Raw genomic sequence first — 16,730 nt, forward strand, 5'->3', positions numbered from 1 at the left:
GAGTACCCGAATGCGTATCATTTTTTTATACTCCCTCTGTTCCCAAATATTTGTCTTTCTAGGCATTTCAATGGACACAGCATACGGATGTATATAGACATATTTTATAGTGTAAATTCACTCATTTTGCTTCGTATGTAGTCACTTGTTGAAATCTCTGGAAAGACAAATATTTGGGAACGGAGGGTGTAGAAGGCATATTTTGAATTACAAGAAGACTATAACTTGTTGCGAACAACGAGTGTAGTACCGACACCACATCAGGGCTAGTCTGCCACCAACAACACCACTACAAAGAAAAAGAGCTTGTCCAAAAACAAAGCACCATTGCTGCGTCTCGACCATCGCCGGTCACCTCCGAAGACAAACACCAACTCCGGGTGGGCTTCCCTCGTCAACGCACCATCCACCCTTATATGCCTAAAAGGAGGTGGCAAGTAGATGGCAGAACTTAGTCAGTCCACAAAAGGCACCGTCTTGGATTCACCGGTGATGACGTACATTGTGCCACTGAAGATCGTCTTGAACAGCAACGAGCACCGGAAGTAGCGCAACCTGGAACCTCGTGACCGTGTCTTCAAGCACGATGCTCCCAACAGAGTAGCGACGTAGAGGACGTTGCTATCACACCGATTCAACTCCGAACCTAGGCTTTCACCCGAAGACCGCTACCAATCCCAGGAGCATGAGATGGGGACGCCGACACGCCTTGGTGACGCCTCCAAGGAGGGGAACAACACCCACGGGCGTCGTCACCGCCAGCACCGAACGAGACGGGCAGGAATTTTTTCCGAGTCGCCGCGCACCTCCATCCTTGCCCACCGGATTGGGGCCACTCCATCCAAGTTTGCCACTCCGCCTTCGTCGCAGCACTTCGCCATCATAGCTGAGAAGTCGGGGTCCAACCAAGACCCGCACAGCCAAGAGCACACAGACCAACCACCACACCTCCATGGCTAAGAACTCGCCAACACTAGTGCAGAACCAGGCTATAGCTCCGGTACGTAAGGGCCGGTGGGGACTAAAGGTCCCCCCCTTTAGTATCGGTTCTGCACGAACCGCCACTAAAGGGCCACCACGTGGCACGAGCCAGGGCCGGGTGTGGGGAGACCTTTAGTACCGAGTACTAATTTTTTTGGAGGGTTTTGGTTTTTTTTTCTTTTAATTTTGTGTTTTCCATTTATTTTATTTTCGTTTGCTGGTATTTTATGATACTACATATTGTACACGTTATGCATATATATAAATAAAATTTCTCGTAGAACCGATCATATATATATATATATATCATTGAATGCCTCATAACCACATCATATTATTCACACATATACACATGTATATATATACAGTTTTTTCTACATGTTGCCTTCAGAGCCAGTGGCATTTGCCTTGGTGCCTTCAGAGCACGATGACAATTGGAAGTGGTTCAATGGGCGGTAGCTCGTAATAGAATTTCCCTTTGGGATCTATGACCTCGTCGAGCAAAAATCCCGCTATTTCATCTTGAAGTGCTTGTATGCGCTCCACTTGTAGGAGCTTATCCCGCACCAATTCAAACTGTTAAGAAGGAGATCAATATGCATGTGTATTAGTTATGTGACTAAATATCGTTAATGATGTAAAAAATGTGAGTATTGTTCTGTCAAACGTATTCATAGCTGTCTATCAGTTTTGCTCTTTTTGAATGTCATCATGCGTATGTTCTCAAAAACGTAGTATGCACACACATCAATCCCCGACGCCTGCTTCAGGGCCTTTACGAGAATAGAATTTAATCAGATAATAATTAATCAAGCATGATAATTAATGATATTGAAACTAGAATTAAAGAGATGCATGGTAGCTAGCTAGTACTATCTTATATTTACTAATTGGAAGCACCATTGAAGCCTACTATCTTATATTTACTAATTGGAAGCACCATTGAAGCCTCCACGTTAATCCACATAATTAGTAAATTCTTAACCGTTAGATCAATTTAATCAATCTATCTAAACCTTATATTTACTAATTGGAAGCACCATTGAAGCCTCCACGTTAATCCACATAATTAGTAAATTCTTAACCGTTAGATTAATTTAATCAATCTGTCCGAACCATATGATTTACGTTACACAAATTACCATATTACAAAGTCCAATGATTTACATGAGGTGAAAAAACTACGTGATCCAACCTACACGTTAAAAAGCTCTTGGACCATATTAAACAAACCATGATACAAACTCCATATCGTTATGTACCATCAAGGAAAAAAAATCCATATCATTGAGGGTTTCACAAAAGAAGTCCATCTCCCGTGTTAAACCATCCCACGTGATTTTTTAAGAAAACTATAAAGATTGTGGCCTCTCCTCTCTCAGGTTGAGATTCAATCCGATGTGCTCTTTCCATGCTAGACATGCTTGCTCCTTCCCTACCTGCATATCTCAAGGAAATTGGATCACGATGGTCTGTTGCGCTCAGATTATTTCATCATATAAGAAGTGCTTCCTGCTCACATCAGCCCATCCCCGTGAGGTCGTGTCCTTTCCACAGCCGCCTTCCCGATGTCTCCTCGACCGCCCTTCCATGCTTTCTTTTGCTTGATGATCCGGTAGGCAGTGTTCACCTCACTTCGCCATCTCCCCACAATTGATGATTCTACGCGCTTCACCAGAACTAGACGATGCAATCTGGCACTATCTTTTCCAGTCTCATTTTCTTTTCCCATGGAGATTGAAAAATCGGGTCTGCTATTTACATCAACTATTGTTGGCGTCGTGGCCGTTGACATAGGATTCACTGCATCCCGTACCGCTGTTTGTACGTGGCGACAAGTACAGAACTGCTTACAGTACATGCACTTGCACAGCAGCAGTCAACACGTACATGTGTAGGCAACCAGACAAACAGACGAGGAATGCATGAGCATGATTGAGGATTGCTGAGGTATGACAACATATGAGGTGCGTACAAGTTCATGATCCATATCGACCTAGAGATTCTTTGATTAATTGATAGTTTTTGGTTGTCGTTGTCTCACAGCCATTCATCATGGTTTTTATACTACCTGTAGATTTCTGATAGTTTCCCGCCCTATGATGCGGATATAGACCTAGGGTAGGGTCACAGGACTGACCTAGGAGCCCCACCCAAGGTCACTACCCTAGAAGCAAAGAAGCTCAAGAGATAACTGGAAGTACCCAAGGAAGACGTCGAGTGTTGTTCCACACGACCAACCATATCACTCGGGTACCCCAATTTTATGAAGATCACTCGACCATACAATAAACCACTCGACCTATGAAGACCAAGAGCCACACGGAACTACAACGGTCGGACATTCACTCTGGAGTCTTTATAGGCATTAATGACACTTAAAGCAGACGTTATCAGTAACGTCCCTCTGAACATTGAACCCTCTGTAACGGAGGGGAGTTGGGTCCTGGCGTACTCTATATAAGCCACCCCCTCCTCTAGGACAAGGGTTCGCACCCCCTGTAATATCACACACATATAATCCAGTCGACCGCCTCCGGGCACCGAGATGTATGGCTATTACTTCCTCCAAGAAAGGCCTGAACTCGTAAATCTCATGTGTACACCTTCACCATAGCTGAGATCTTGCCTCTCCATACCTACCCCCCTTTCTACTGCCAACCTTAGAACCACGACAGTTGGCGCCCACCTTGGGGCAGGTGTCTTAGCAACTTGTTGGTGAAGTTGCGATTTTTCCGATCCCCATCATCATGGTTTCCGGTGGTGATTTGGCTAAGGGGCGCAAGATCCGTCTCGATGCACTCGTTTTAATCACCAACGACTCCGCTTGGCTTCAAGAAGCTCCCCTTGACGTCGAGGCGCTCCCCGCCCGAGGGGCGACGCACTTTTGTGCGTGCATTCGCGGCGTCCTTCTCCGGCAGCCGTCGACTCAGTATCAGTCGGCTCCAATGGTGTCGTCTCCCTCCGCTGTTCGCCGCCGCAAGCGATCCGGCCGGTCGTGGCTCCAGCGGTGGGTAAAACACACAATGGCTCAACATTCGGCCACCCATCAAGTCGCGGCAATCGAGCCCGACGAAACTCTCTACGGCATGTTCGATCTGTCGGCTGGCTCCGTCGAGACCGCATCCGAGTGCGATAGCAGCGATCCTGTGACTGAAGTCTTGATGGTCGAAGGACCACATAGTCCACCTGGTTTCCACCGTGAAGACGGCGAGGACGGGGGCGGTGATCCGTCATGCGTCCACGAGGAGTACCATACCGAACCCCTCTCTTCACAGCAAAGGGAGGAACTTCGTCGCCGCAACATGGATGCACTCCACACACCCATCAGCCATCGTTGGAGAAACCCCCGAGGCTCGGGCCTTGGAAGCGGTGTGTTTGGCTAATTTGGCTGAGCACACTCGACTGGAAAACCTCCAGCGCGCTCTCGACGAGCGTGATCAAGAACGGATTCCCGAGTCCAATCGACGACAACTTTTCCGACCTCCACCTAAGGTATACCGCACTCCGATTCAAAATCTCACAGCTGCATCCCAAATAGCAGAGTCAATTCAGCCTTCCCAGTCAGAGGCTGACAGAGGTTTGATGCAGATCCGGGCCTTACGCCGGGCAGCAGGAGAGCTGAACACAGCGGTGTCTCAGTCACGAGATAGGATTCATAGCAGATCCATGGTGGCAGATACTGTCTAGTCGGCTCACAGTCCAAGATCACCTGTGAGGGCCGTGGGCAGTACGATCACCGACTCGACCGCGACAACCATCGTCAGATGCCCACACCTCCTCCGAGGAGTACATCATATGTGCCTCCGTAGTACGATGACAGACGCCTTCACAGCGGCGAACGTAGAGCACCAGTCGACCCAAGGGAGCCGAGCTTTGATGCAAGATCTATTCTTGTTCAGGGTTTAGTCGACCGGAACAAAGCGCAGAGGAAAGACCTTGGCAGAGATCGCCCGACTAGCAACAGGGTTCATGTTTCAAGTCCAGAGTGTTTCAACAGAGCCATCAGGGCCGCAGTGATTCCCCCCAACTTCAGGTTGGCGACTGGAGTCAGCAAGTTCACTGGGGAGTCCAAGCTTGAAACTTGGTTGGAAGACTACCGAGTGGCCGTGCAGATTGGGACGGGAATGATGAAGTGGCAATGAAGCATCTCCCTCTGATGTTGGAAGGATCAGCCAAAGCGTGGTTGACTCAATTAGCCCCGAATAGTATATACAGTTGGGAAGAACTTGCTCGAATGTTCGTCAGAACTTTTGAAGGCACTTGCAAGTGGCCAGCGGGGTTGACAGAATTGCAGCATTGCGTGTAGAAACTGAGTGAAACTCTGAGGGATTTCATCCAGAGGTGGACCACTTTGCATCACAGAGTGGAGAATGTATCTGAAATCAAGCAGTGTGTGCCTTCAAAGAAGGCGTTAAATACTGAGAACTGGTCCTGAAGTTCGGTCGGACTGGGGATATGACTCTGACTTGGATGATGGAGATAGCCACCCGGTACGCGAACGGAGAAGAAGAAGATCGACTCCGCATCGGAAAGGGCAAACCAGTCGACCAGGACGCCGATGGAATCAATTCCAATCAGAAACAAAAGCGAAAGGCCGAGCCCGCGGCGCCCAGCGAAATTGCGGCAGTGGCTCAAGGAAAGTTTAAAGGAAAACCTAAGGGACCCTGGACCCCTAAGTAGGTAAAGGACCAAGCAGGAAATGATTTGTTGGATTTGCCGTGTCACATTCACATGAAGAAGGATGAAGAGGGTAATCTGATTTATCCTAAACACACCACTCGATAGTGTCGACTCTTGATCCAGCAGTTCCAAGAGAATCAACCCAATGAAAAGGGAAAAGAGTCGGACAGAGACGAGGATGAAGAAGAAGACGATGGTTATCCCAAAGTCAAATCCACCCTGATGATTTTTGCTGATGTTGAGAGCAAGAGTCGATTGCAAGTTATCAACAGAGAAGTGAATATGGTCGCCCCGGCAATGATGGCTACATACCTGAAATGGTCCCAAACAGCCATCACATTCGACCAGTCTGATCACCCTGCGCGTATAGCCACCCTTGGGAGGCAAGCGTTGGTGGTCGACCCGGTGGTCGAAGGCACTCGACTGACCAAAGTGCTAATGGATGGTGGTAGCGGCCTGGATATCCTTTATGCTGAAACCTTGAAGGGGATGGGCATTCCGATGTCCAAACTTAGCGAGAGCAATATGAGTTTCCATGGTGTTATCCCTAGAAAGAAAGCCGAATCACTCGGCCAGATCGCCCTTGACGTGGTTTTCGGTGATTCCAAGAATTACCGTAAGGAAAAGTTGACATTTGAAGTTGTGGATTTCCAAAACGCTTATCATGCCATCCTGGGTAGGCCCGCCTATGCACGTTTTATGGCTCGACCATGTTATGTGTACCTCAAGTTGAAGATGCCTGGTCCCAGAGGTGTGATCACAATTACTGGCAATGGGCAAAAGGCAGAGTAGTGCTTCCAGAAGGGTTCCAAAATTGCCGATGCACAAATGGCAGCAGTTGAATTTCAAGAATATCAGAAGAATGTAGATCCGAGCGATTTACTCTGAGCTAAGAGACCTGCCATAGATTCTGCATTTCAGTTGTCCGGCGAGACGAAACTGATTCATATTCATCCGACCGATCCCAACGCCGTACCGACTCATATCTCAACAACACTCGACAACAAATAGGAAGAAGCGCTCATCCAGTTCCTCCGTGAGAATTGGGACATCTTTGCATGGAAACCTTCTGACATGCCGGGTGTACCTAGGGGACTGGCTGAGCACCATTTGTGCGTCGATCCCAAGATAAAACCCGTCAAAGAGCATCTTCGATGGTCCGCCGTGCAGAAGAGAAAGGCAATTGGCGAGGTAGTGGCTCGGCTCCTAGCAGTAGAGTTCATCCGAGAGATCTACCACTCCGAGTGGCTTGCCAATGTGGTCATGGTCCCTAAGAAGGACGATTCACTTTGTATGTGCATCAATTTCAAGCATATCAATCGGGCCTGCCCGAAAGATCATTTCCCTCTCCCCTGCATCGATCAAATTGTCGACTCGACTGCGGGGTGCAAGCGCTTGTCTTTTTTAGATGCATATTCCAGGTATCATCAGATCTGACTGTATGGTCCCGATGAAATAAAAACGGCTTTCATCACCCCATTTGGGTGCTTTTGCTATGTCACCATGCCATTTGGTCTTAAAAATGCCAGAGCCACATTCATGAGGATGATTCAGAAGTGCCTGCTCACTCAAATCAGTCGGAATGTGGAAGCGTACATGGATGACACTATGGTCAAGTCACGTAAAGGTTCCGACCTACTGACGGACCTCGTAGAAACCTTTGCCAACCTAAGGAGATATGATATCAAGCTTAATCCGTCAAAGTGCACATTCGGAGTTCCAGGTGGAAAGTTACTTGGTTTCTGAGGGAGTCCTGGATTAGGGGGTTTTCGGATGACCGGACTATGACCTTTGGCCGGACTCCTGGACTATGAAGATACAAGATTGAAGACTTCGTCCCGTGTCCGGATGGGACTTTCCTTGGCGTGGAAGGCAAGCTTGGCGATATGGATATGTAGATCTCCTCCCATTGTAACCGACTCTGTGTAACCCTAGCCCTCTCCGGTGTCTATATAAACCGGAGGGTTTTAGTCCGTAGGACGAACAACAATCATACCATAGGCTAGCTTCTAGGGTTTAGCCTCTCTGATCTCGTGGTAGATCTACTCTTGTATTACCCATATCATCAATATTAATCAAGCAGGAGTAGGGTTTTACCTCCATCGAGAGGGCCCGAACCTGGGTAAAAACATCGTGTCCCTTATCTCCTGTTACCATCCGCCTAGACGCACAGTTCGGGACCCCCTACCTGAGATCCGCCGGTTTTGACACCGACATTGGTGCTTTCATTGAGAGTTCCTCTGTGTCGTCATCTTTAGGCCCGATGGCTCCACCGATCATCAACAATGACGCAGTCCAGGGTGAGACTTTTCTCCCTGGACAGATCTTCGTATTCGGCGGCTTTGCACTGCGGGCCAATTCGCTTGGCCATCTGGAGCAGATCGAAAGCTACGCCCCTGGCCATCAGGTCAGATTTGGAAGCTTGAACTACACGGCCGACATCCACGAAGACTTGATCTTCGACGGATTCGAGCCACGGCCGGGCACGCCGCACTATCGCGATGGTCATTATCTAGCTCTGCCGCCGCACAGTGCCCAGGAGGCCGCCCCAGTGTCCGCTCTGACCCTTAGTTCGGAGCCGACTGCGCCAATCGAGGACGGATGGCTAGACACCGCCTCAGGGGCTGCAATCTCTACGGTGATCGAGCCGAACACCAGTCTTGTCCTTTGCAAAGCTCGCGACTCCAAGGTGTCGGACACCTCTCCGGACTCCGAACCTTCCGCGCCCCTGCCGATCGAACCCGATTGGGCGCCGATCATGGAGTTCGCTGCCGCGGACATCTTTCAGCACTCGCCCTTCGGCGACATTCTGAACTCGTTAAAGTCTCTCTCTTTATCAGGAGAGCCCTGGCCGGACTATGGTCGGCAAGGACGGGATGCGAACGATGAAGAAATTCAAAGCCCACCCACCGCCCAATTCATAGCCACTGTCGATGACTTAACCGACAGACTCAATTTCGACTCCGAAGACATCGACGGTATGGACGACGATGCAGGAGACAAACAGGACTCAGCGCCTATAGGGAATTGGACAACCACCTCATCTCACGATGTATACATGATGGACACACCTAAAAGAAACGACGACGAGGAACAGAGGGACGCAACGAGGGATCGTTCCCTCGAAAAGCAGTCAAAGCGGCGGCGTAAGCGACGCGCCAAACCCCACCTCGACAGAGACCCAGCCGTAGAGCAGGGAGAACCGGCGGACGACGAACATGCCATCGAGCAACCGTCCGAACAGGGAAATATGGGTAGACAAACCGGACAACCCACCCCCGGTGAAGATAATAGTCCGGACGACCTCACGCCGGCAAGTTACCGGAGCAGAAGAACCTCTACAAAAGGCTCGTCGCCACTGCGCGTAGCCTGAAAAAGGAGAAGCGGAAGCTCAAAACAGCGGAACATGCACTCAGAATTAGATGGGGCAAAGTACTCAACACCGCAGACAAGTACGGCGACAGTCGTCACACAAAGAGCTATCTGAAGCGAAAATTGCTACCGGAAATTGATGAGGAGGCCTTAGAGCCCCCGCAATCAAAAAATAAGAAAGACACCCGATCGAATAAACAACCCCATGGCAAGCATAGAGTGGCAAGGGGCGCCGCACTCAAGTCGGCACGCGATCCGCACAAGGATTCGCACCAAAAAGACGGCCCAGCCAGATCTATCTATGGGCCAAGAAAGCAAGCTCTAGTAAGCAATGCAACGCAACAAGTATCCGAACATCACGGCACACCCAAATATAGGGGTGTCGCACACCCCCTATGTTTCACCGATGAGGTGCTGGACCATGAATTTCCAGCGGGGTTCAAGCCCGTAAACATAGAGGCATACGACGGAACAACAGACCCCGGAGTCTGGATTGAGGATTATATCCTCCACATACACATGGCTAGAGGAGATGACCTCCACACCATAAAATATTTACCCCTCAAGCTCAAAGGGCCAACCCGGCATTGGCTTAAAAGCCTTCCGGAAAACACCATAGGAAGTTGAGAAGAGCTCGAGGATGCTTTTCAGGGAAATTTTCAAGGGACTTATGTCCGACCTCCGGATGCAGACGATCTAAGTCATATAACTCAACAGCCCAGAGAGTCAGCTCGGAAACTCTGGAACATATTTCTTACTAAAAAGAACCAGATAGTCGACTGTTCGGACGCCAAAGCCTTAGCAGCTTTCAAGCACAGCGTTCGAGACGAATGGCTCGCCAGACACCTCGGCCAAGAAAAGCCAAGAATAATGGCCGCATTAACAAGCCTCATGACCCGCTTTTGCGCAGGAGAAGATAGCTGGCTGGCAAGAAGCAGCACCAGCGACCCAAGTACATCCGAATCTAGGGATGGAAACGGAAAACCACGACGTAGCAAGGACCAGCGCCGGACCAAGGGAAGCAGCCCGAGGAGCACGACAGTCAACGCCGGATTCAAAAGCTCTTGGCAGAATCAGAAAAAGCCGCCCCTCAAGGATGACAGGGATGAGCTCTCTAACCTCAACAAAATTTTGGACAAAATATGCCAGATCCACAGTACTCCCGGGAAGCCTGCAAACCATACCCGCAGAGATTGTTGGGTCTTCAAGCAATCCGGCAAACTTAACACCGAACACAAGGGGCTTGACATACCAAGTGAGGACGATGACCAACCCCACAAGCAGAGCATCGGAGAACAAAAGAAGTTCCCTCAAGATGTCAAAACAGTAAACTCACTTCATGTGACAAAAGGGAAATACAGAGTGGCGCCTATGGAGATACGCGCCATATGGCCTGTCCCATAGGAGTCCCGCCACTGGTTGTTACAACCAATCACCTTCGACCATCAGGATTACTCTAGAAGTATCCGGAACGCAGGCTGGACTTCCTTGGTCTTAGACCCGATAATTGATGGACTCCACTTCACACAAGTCCTAATGGACGGCGGCAGTGATCTAAACCTACTATACCAGGACATAGTCCGCAAAATGGGGATAAACCCAACAAAAATTCGCCATGGCAACACTTCCTTTCAAGGGGTAACGCCAGGCCCAGATACCCATTGTATGGGTTCTCTCTTGCTGGAAGTTATCTTCAGCTTCCCCGACAACTTCCGCCGTGAAAAGCTAACCTTTCACATCGCCCCATATACAAGTAGCTATCAAGCACTACTGGGTCGCGAAGCTTTCGCCCGCTTTAACACAATACCGCATTATGCACCCCTTACACTTAAAATGCCCGGTCCACGAGGCATCATTTCATTAAAGGGAAATATCGAGTGTTCCTCGAAAGCGAAAGACTGTGCGGCTGCCTTAACAGCCACACACTAAACCAGCTTCACTAGTCAAAGCACCCGAATAGGTCGTTCAGACCCCGGACATGGCTAGACGAGTCCGGCATAAACATACAAAGGCTTACTAGCCGCACACCCCTGTACAAGGGGCTCCGCGCGTATACAACAAGAGACAATAAAGCTCAATTCTACCCATTTTCCGAATTATATTTTGTTTATTTAGTATAACACAGCTTTTCGCATGATTGTTTTCAACTAAGTTCCTCTCTTTTACAGACGAGCCTCGTGCTACACCCGTCCAGGATACGGCACAACGGAGACACAGGCGCAGACGTGCAGTAGGGACCCGTTCCAAGGATTCTTTTCAGATTAAGACCCTGCGTAAACCTTTTTTACTGTCTCTTGTTGATAACATCCCCCAGCTTCTTTTTATAACCGAGGAGGAGGCTGGCGTCTTGGCATTTGGCCACGTTAGAATTTTGCGCGTACCTGGACACCAGGGGCTTCTTACCAAGGGTGTTGGTCCGCCCGTTTTCATAAAGACCGAACACCTTAGGGAGTGTTCGGCGTCGCGAGTTTGGCCTTATATGCATCAGCTTCGAATCATGTCTTTGGTCAAATGTTGGGTTTGCCCGGCTCCTGTGTTTTGCTGCCTTACGTTCCGCTCTATCGGCTAAGGCGGCCCCAGGAGAACTACTGCGATTTTGCCCCGGTTCGGCCAAGTGAGCACCTCAGTAGAGAAAGCCGAAAATTGTCTATCATGATACATTGCGAGACTGGTCAACCACTCGATGACCTGCCAGAATCTTTAGAATTCCTCCGCATTAACGAAGGGCCGTTTCCTGGTCAGGCACATATGCGCCCCGAATTCGGGTGAGCACGGTGCCCCTAGGGGCTATATAGTAGCCCCACTGTCAAACTCTTATGGCTAAGTGAAAGTGATAAAGCATTATAGTCCGGTTGCCTAGTTCGCTGCGCTATCACCTCCTTTATAGGACCAAGACATTGGATCAAGTGTGAAAATGCGCCTTCTGCGAACACCCCCGCATTATATGCGTGGGGGCTGAAGCCGAAGACTGCCATCTTTCAGGATATATATACATATACATTAACGGCCGCACAGGAGGTATTTTAATTCTTGGAAGCACAAGTATAAAAAGCTTTTTCCATCGAAACATTGTTTTACAATGATACATGTTATTCGAACATAACATCCTTTGAGCACTGCGTCTCTATTAAATGAGCGCCCTGCAGAACTTCCTAAAAATAGTGCTCGGCAGGTACTCGACTTTCGTCTGAGTCTTGGGATGCAACGACACTGGCCTTCATATCCGCCCAGTATGTCTTGACACGGGCAAGAGCCATCTGTGCACCCTCTATACACGCCGACCTCTTCATTGCATCAATATGTGACACCGCACCGAGGAACTGCTGCACCAAGCTAAAATAACTCTTCGGCTCGGGCCTTTTCGGCCATAGATGACTCACCACATGATTCATGGCGAGTACGGATAACCTATTCAGCTCTGCCCATGCGGCCAAACTATTGGATACTGAAAGTGGGCGCTCTGGATTGTGGAACTGCGACCAAAAAAGCTTCTCCACTTCATGGTCATTTTGATCGCGGAAGTGTTCGGTCGCGTCCACGGCACTCGCCGCCAAGTCCAGGTAAGTGTTCACCACACTCCACTTCCTGTCCAATGGAGCATATTCAGGATCCCCGAACTTCATCCGCAGCATATAGGGCTTTCCAGCCATGATATCTCCGGCCTGACGTAGCTCCTCCTTCATAGCTCTCATCATAGAGCGAGTATCCTTGGCCTCGGCAGTGACCTGCTCTAGGTCCTTCTGTGCCACCCGGTCTTCTTTTTCAACAAGCTTGCAGCGGTCGGCAGCATTCTTCAACTTTTCAGCCATCTCGGCCATTTCCTTCTTGCTTTGGTAGTGAGCAGCCTATTCGGCTTTCAGCTCTTCAGCCGCCTTTAAGGCAGCCGCATCGCTTTTTCTGGCCTGCTCCTTGGCTCGGGCAAGTTCCGCCCAAAGGCTCTCCATGGCAGCGACACCATTTGCATCAAGCACATATGTTGTAAGGTACAGGCATCAAGCTCCTCTTACCAAGTGTCTTCGGAGAAATTATATACCTTGTGCCTCCTCAAGCCGCTTGTTGACAAGCGTGATGTCGGCATCTGCCACGTCAAGTTACCGCTTTAGTTCGGCAAATTCATCAGTCCGGCCAGCCACCGGACACTTCGCCACCTACATAGGAAAGGCGTAGTATTATACCTGGGATTATGATCCTCGGTGCGCCGTCCTTTTTAACAACGCACCGAGTCTCAGGGGCTACTATCTATACAGGGCGCATCTTATGCAGATCTGTCAAAAGGTACATCGTTTCACGTACCTCAAAACCTGTCAGTAAACTCCTGACGGCCTTGTGCAACCCGCTCTCCACGAATGAAATCCTTCTAATCACCGTATCCATCAACGCACAGTGTTCTTCTAAGATAGACGCTCGCCCGAGCAGATCCTTCAGCTCCTCCGACCATGCACCGGATGGTGCCGGACTCGTCCGATGGCCTTCTTCGAAGGCCGGACACGGAGGGCCTTGGGGGGCTATATGACTACCTTCCGGCCCTGCCGGATTCGGAGAAACCCTCCGTGACGACACCTCAGGGTCGCCCGCCTCGCAAGGCGGTACAGCAGGGGGAGGCGTTCCGCTCTCCATCATCTCCGGACGAAGATCCCCTGAAGATGAGCTCTGCTGAGAAGGGCAGAGATCCGAACTATAAGGTAAAATTTCGGTTATCTTCCTCAGAAATAGAACGGGGATGTCCCTTATTTTTAAAACCCCTACTTACGGCTCGATGGAGAGCTGATCCCCTTGGGGATGCAATGCAGCCGAGGCACCTCCCGGCGCCAGACCCTCTGACGAAGATTTCTTCCCCCGCTTTGAGGCCATAGCCTCCGGGTCTTCAGAGGCGGTCCTCTTTTTCCCCTGGATGGAGGAATTCTCGATTCCTCCTTCTCTGACAGCCTCCTTCAGGGAGGCGGTAGCTTCCTTGTTCCCCTCTTTGCCTTCTTCCAAAGGCGCAACCTCCAGCATCCTGGTTAACACAGGATCCGGCATAGTCTTAGGGAGGGGAGCCGGACACCTGATTAATTTTGCTTTCGCTATCCACTCCTATTTAAAGGACAACTCTTTATGGGCAATTTTATGATAAATATACGGATAGCGTGTCCGGGTACAGGGCTACTTACTTGAGTATCCGGGCGATTGCAGCTCAGACCTGCGTCCTCGGACGAGTCCGGACACATTGCTTGTGATCCGAAGAACAATTTGTACATCTCCACGGGCGTCATGCCCATAAAATGTTGGAGAGCTCGTGGTCCTTCCGGATTAAACTCCCACAAGAGGAGGGGACGATGTTTGCAGGGAAGGATGCGACGAATCAGCATAACCTGCGTCACTACGGCTAGATTGATATCTCTTTCCAGGAGATCTCGAACGCGGCCCTTCAACAAGGGCACGTCCTTGGACGGCCCCCAGTTGAGCCCTTCATTGACCCATGACGCCAGCTGTGGTGGGGGACCCGAGCGAAAGGCAGGAGGCGCCACCCATTTGGTTCCCCTGGGAGCTGTGATGTAGAACCACTCTCGTTGCCATGAGCCGAACTCCTCTTGAAAAGAGCCCTCGGGTCATGGAGCATCGACAATCTTGCTTATAACAACACCTCTGCACTCTGCATGCTGCCCCTCGATCATCTTCGGCTCTACCTTGAAGGTCTTAAGCCACAATCCGAAGTGAGGAGTAATATGGAGGAAGGCCTTGCACACAACAATGAACGATGAGATATGGAGGATGGACTCCGGAGCTAAGTCGTCAAATTCCAGCCCATAGTAAAACATGAGCCCCCTCACGAAGGGGTCAATCGGGAAGCCTAGCCCCCGAAGGAAGTGAGACGCGAACACCAGGCTCTCACCGGGCTTGGGAATGGGAATGACCTACCCTTGAATAGGTAGCCTATGCAAGATTTCGCCGGTTAGATACCTGGCATCTCTTAACTTTAAAACGTCTTCTTCCGTAACGGAGGAAGGCATCCACCGGCCTTGAAGGTCAGAGCCGGACATCATCGAAGGTCCGAAGCGCCTGAATCTGGAGCTTTGGGTGTTGGAACTCAAGGCGAGAGGCGGATTTGATTGGGATTGAAAGAAAGGAGTGGAGCCTTGGTCTCTTTATAAAGAGGTTGAATACCAAGAGCCCTCCCCGTGACTGTTTAGGACTCACTTTCGATTAAAGAGACATACCAATGGCACGGTTGGGTTACCCACGCCCGTATTGATGAGAATCCCGGAATAAGGGGACACGATCTCTGCTTTGACAAGACGTGCCAAGGAAACCGCCTTGCTAAACGCGCTAAGGTGGGACGTAAAACAATTTGAATAAAGGCTTGGCCGTGGCATGATGTCACGCTGCAGAATACGTCAGCAGATTAGATTTGTACAAATATTATTCTCTCTACGGTGGTATGTGGAACTTATTTTGCAGAGCCGGACACTATCCTTGTGTTCAACATCTTCTATGAAGTATTCGGAGGAGGAACCCGCCTTGCAATGCCGAAGACAATTTGCACGCCGGACTCGTCGTCATTGAAGCCTGGTTCAGGGGCTACTGAGGGAGTCCTGGATTAGGGGGTGTCCGGATGACCGGACTATGACCTTTGGCCGGACTCCTGGACTATGAAGATACAAGATTGAAGACTTCGTCCCGTGTCCGGATGGGACTTTCCTTGGCGTGGAAGGCAAGCTTGGCGATACGGATATGTAGATCTCCTCCCATTGTAACCGACTCTGTGTAACCCTAGCCCTCTCCGGTGTCTATATAAACCGGAGGGGTTTAGTCCGTAGGACGAACAACAATCATACCATAGGCTAGCTTCTAGGGTTTAGCCTCTCTGATATCGTGGTAGATCTACTCTTGTATTACCCATATCATCAATATTAATCAAGCAGGAGTAGGGTTTTACCTCCATCGAGAGGGCTCGAACTTGGGTAAAAACATCGTGTCCCTTGTCTCCTGTTACCATCCGCCTAGACGCACAATTCGGGACCCCCTACCCGAGATCCGCCGGTTTTGACACCAACACTTTCCTCGTTTCCGAATGAGGGATCGACGCAAATCCAGAAAAACTTGATGCCATCCTCCGAATGAATGCCCTGTGCGTGTGCATGACATTCAGAAGCTTACTGGTTGTTTGGCCGCCTTGAGTCGATTCATTTCTCGTCTCGGTGAAAAGGCTTTACCTCTTTACCAATTGATGAAGAAATCTGATAAGTTCGAGTGGACTAAGGAAGCTGACGCAGCGTTTGCAGAGATCAAAGCCCTGCTTTCCACCTAGCCGGTGCTTGCTGCGCCAATCAGCAAAGAGCCTTTACTGCTTTATATTGCAGCCATTGGACAAGTTGTCAGTACAGTACTCACGGTCGAGCGGGAAGAAGAAGGAAAGGCTTACAAAGTTCAATGCCCAGTATATTATCTCTCTGAAGTTTTGACTCCATCCAAGCAACGATATCCACATTATCAGAAGCTTGTCTATGGAATCTAAATGACCATGAAGAAGGTTGCACACTATTTCTCTGATCACTCCATTACAGTCATCAGCGACGCACCATTATCTGAAATTCTGAACAATAGAGATGCAACTGGTCAAGTGGAAAAATGGGCGATTGAACTCCTTCCATTGGATATCAAGTTTGAGGCAAAGAAAGCTATGTCCCAAGCAATCGCGGATTTCCTTGCCGAGT

Source organism: Triticum aestivum, chromosome 1B, assembly GCF_018294505.1.
Source record: "Triticum aestivum cultivar Chinese Spring chromosome 1B, IWGSC CS RefSeq v2.1, whole genome shotgun sequence".
Taxonomy (NCBI): Eukaryota; Viridiplantae; Streptophyta; class Magnoliopsida; order Poales; family Poaceae; genus Triticum; species Triticum aestivum.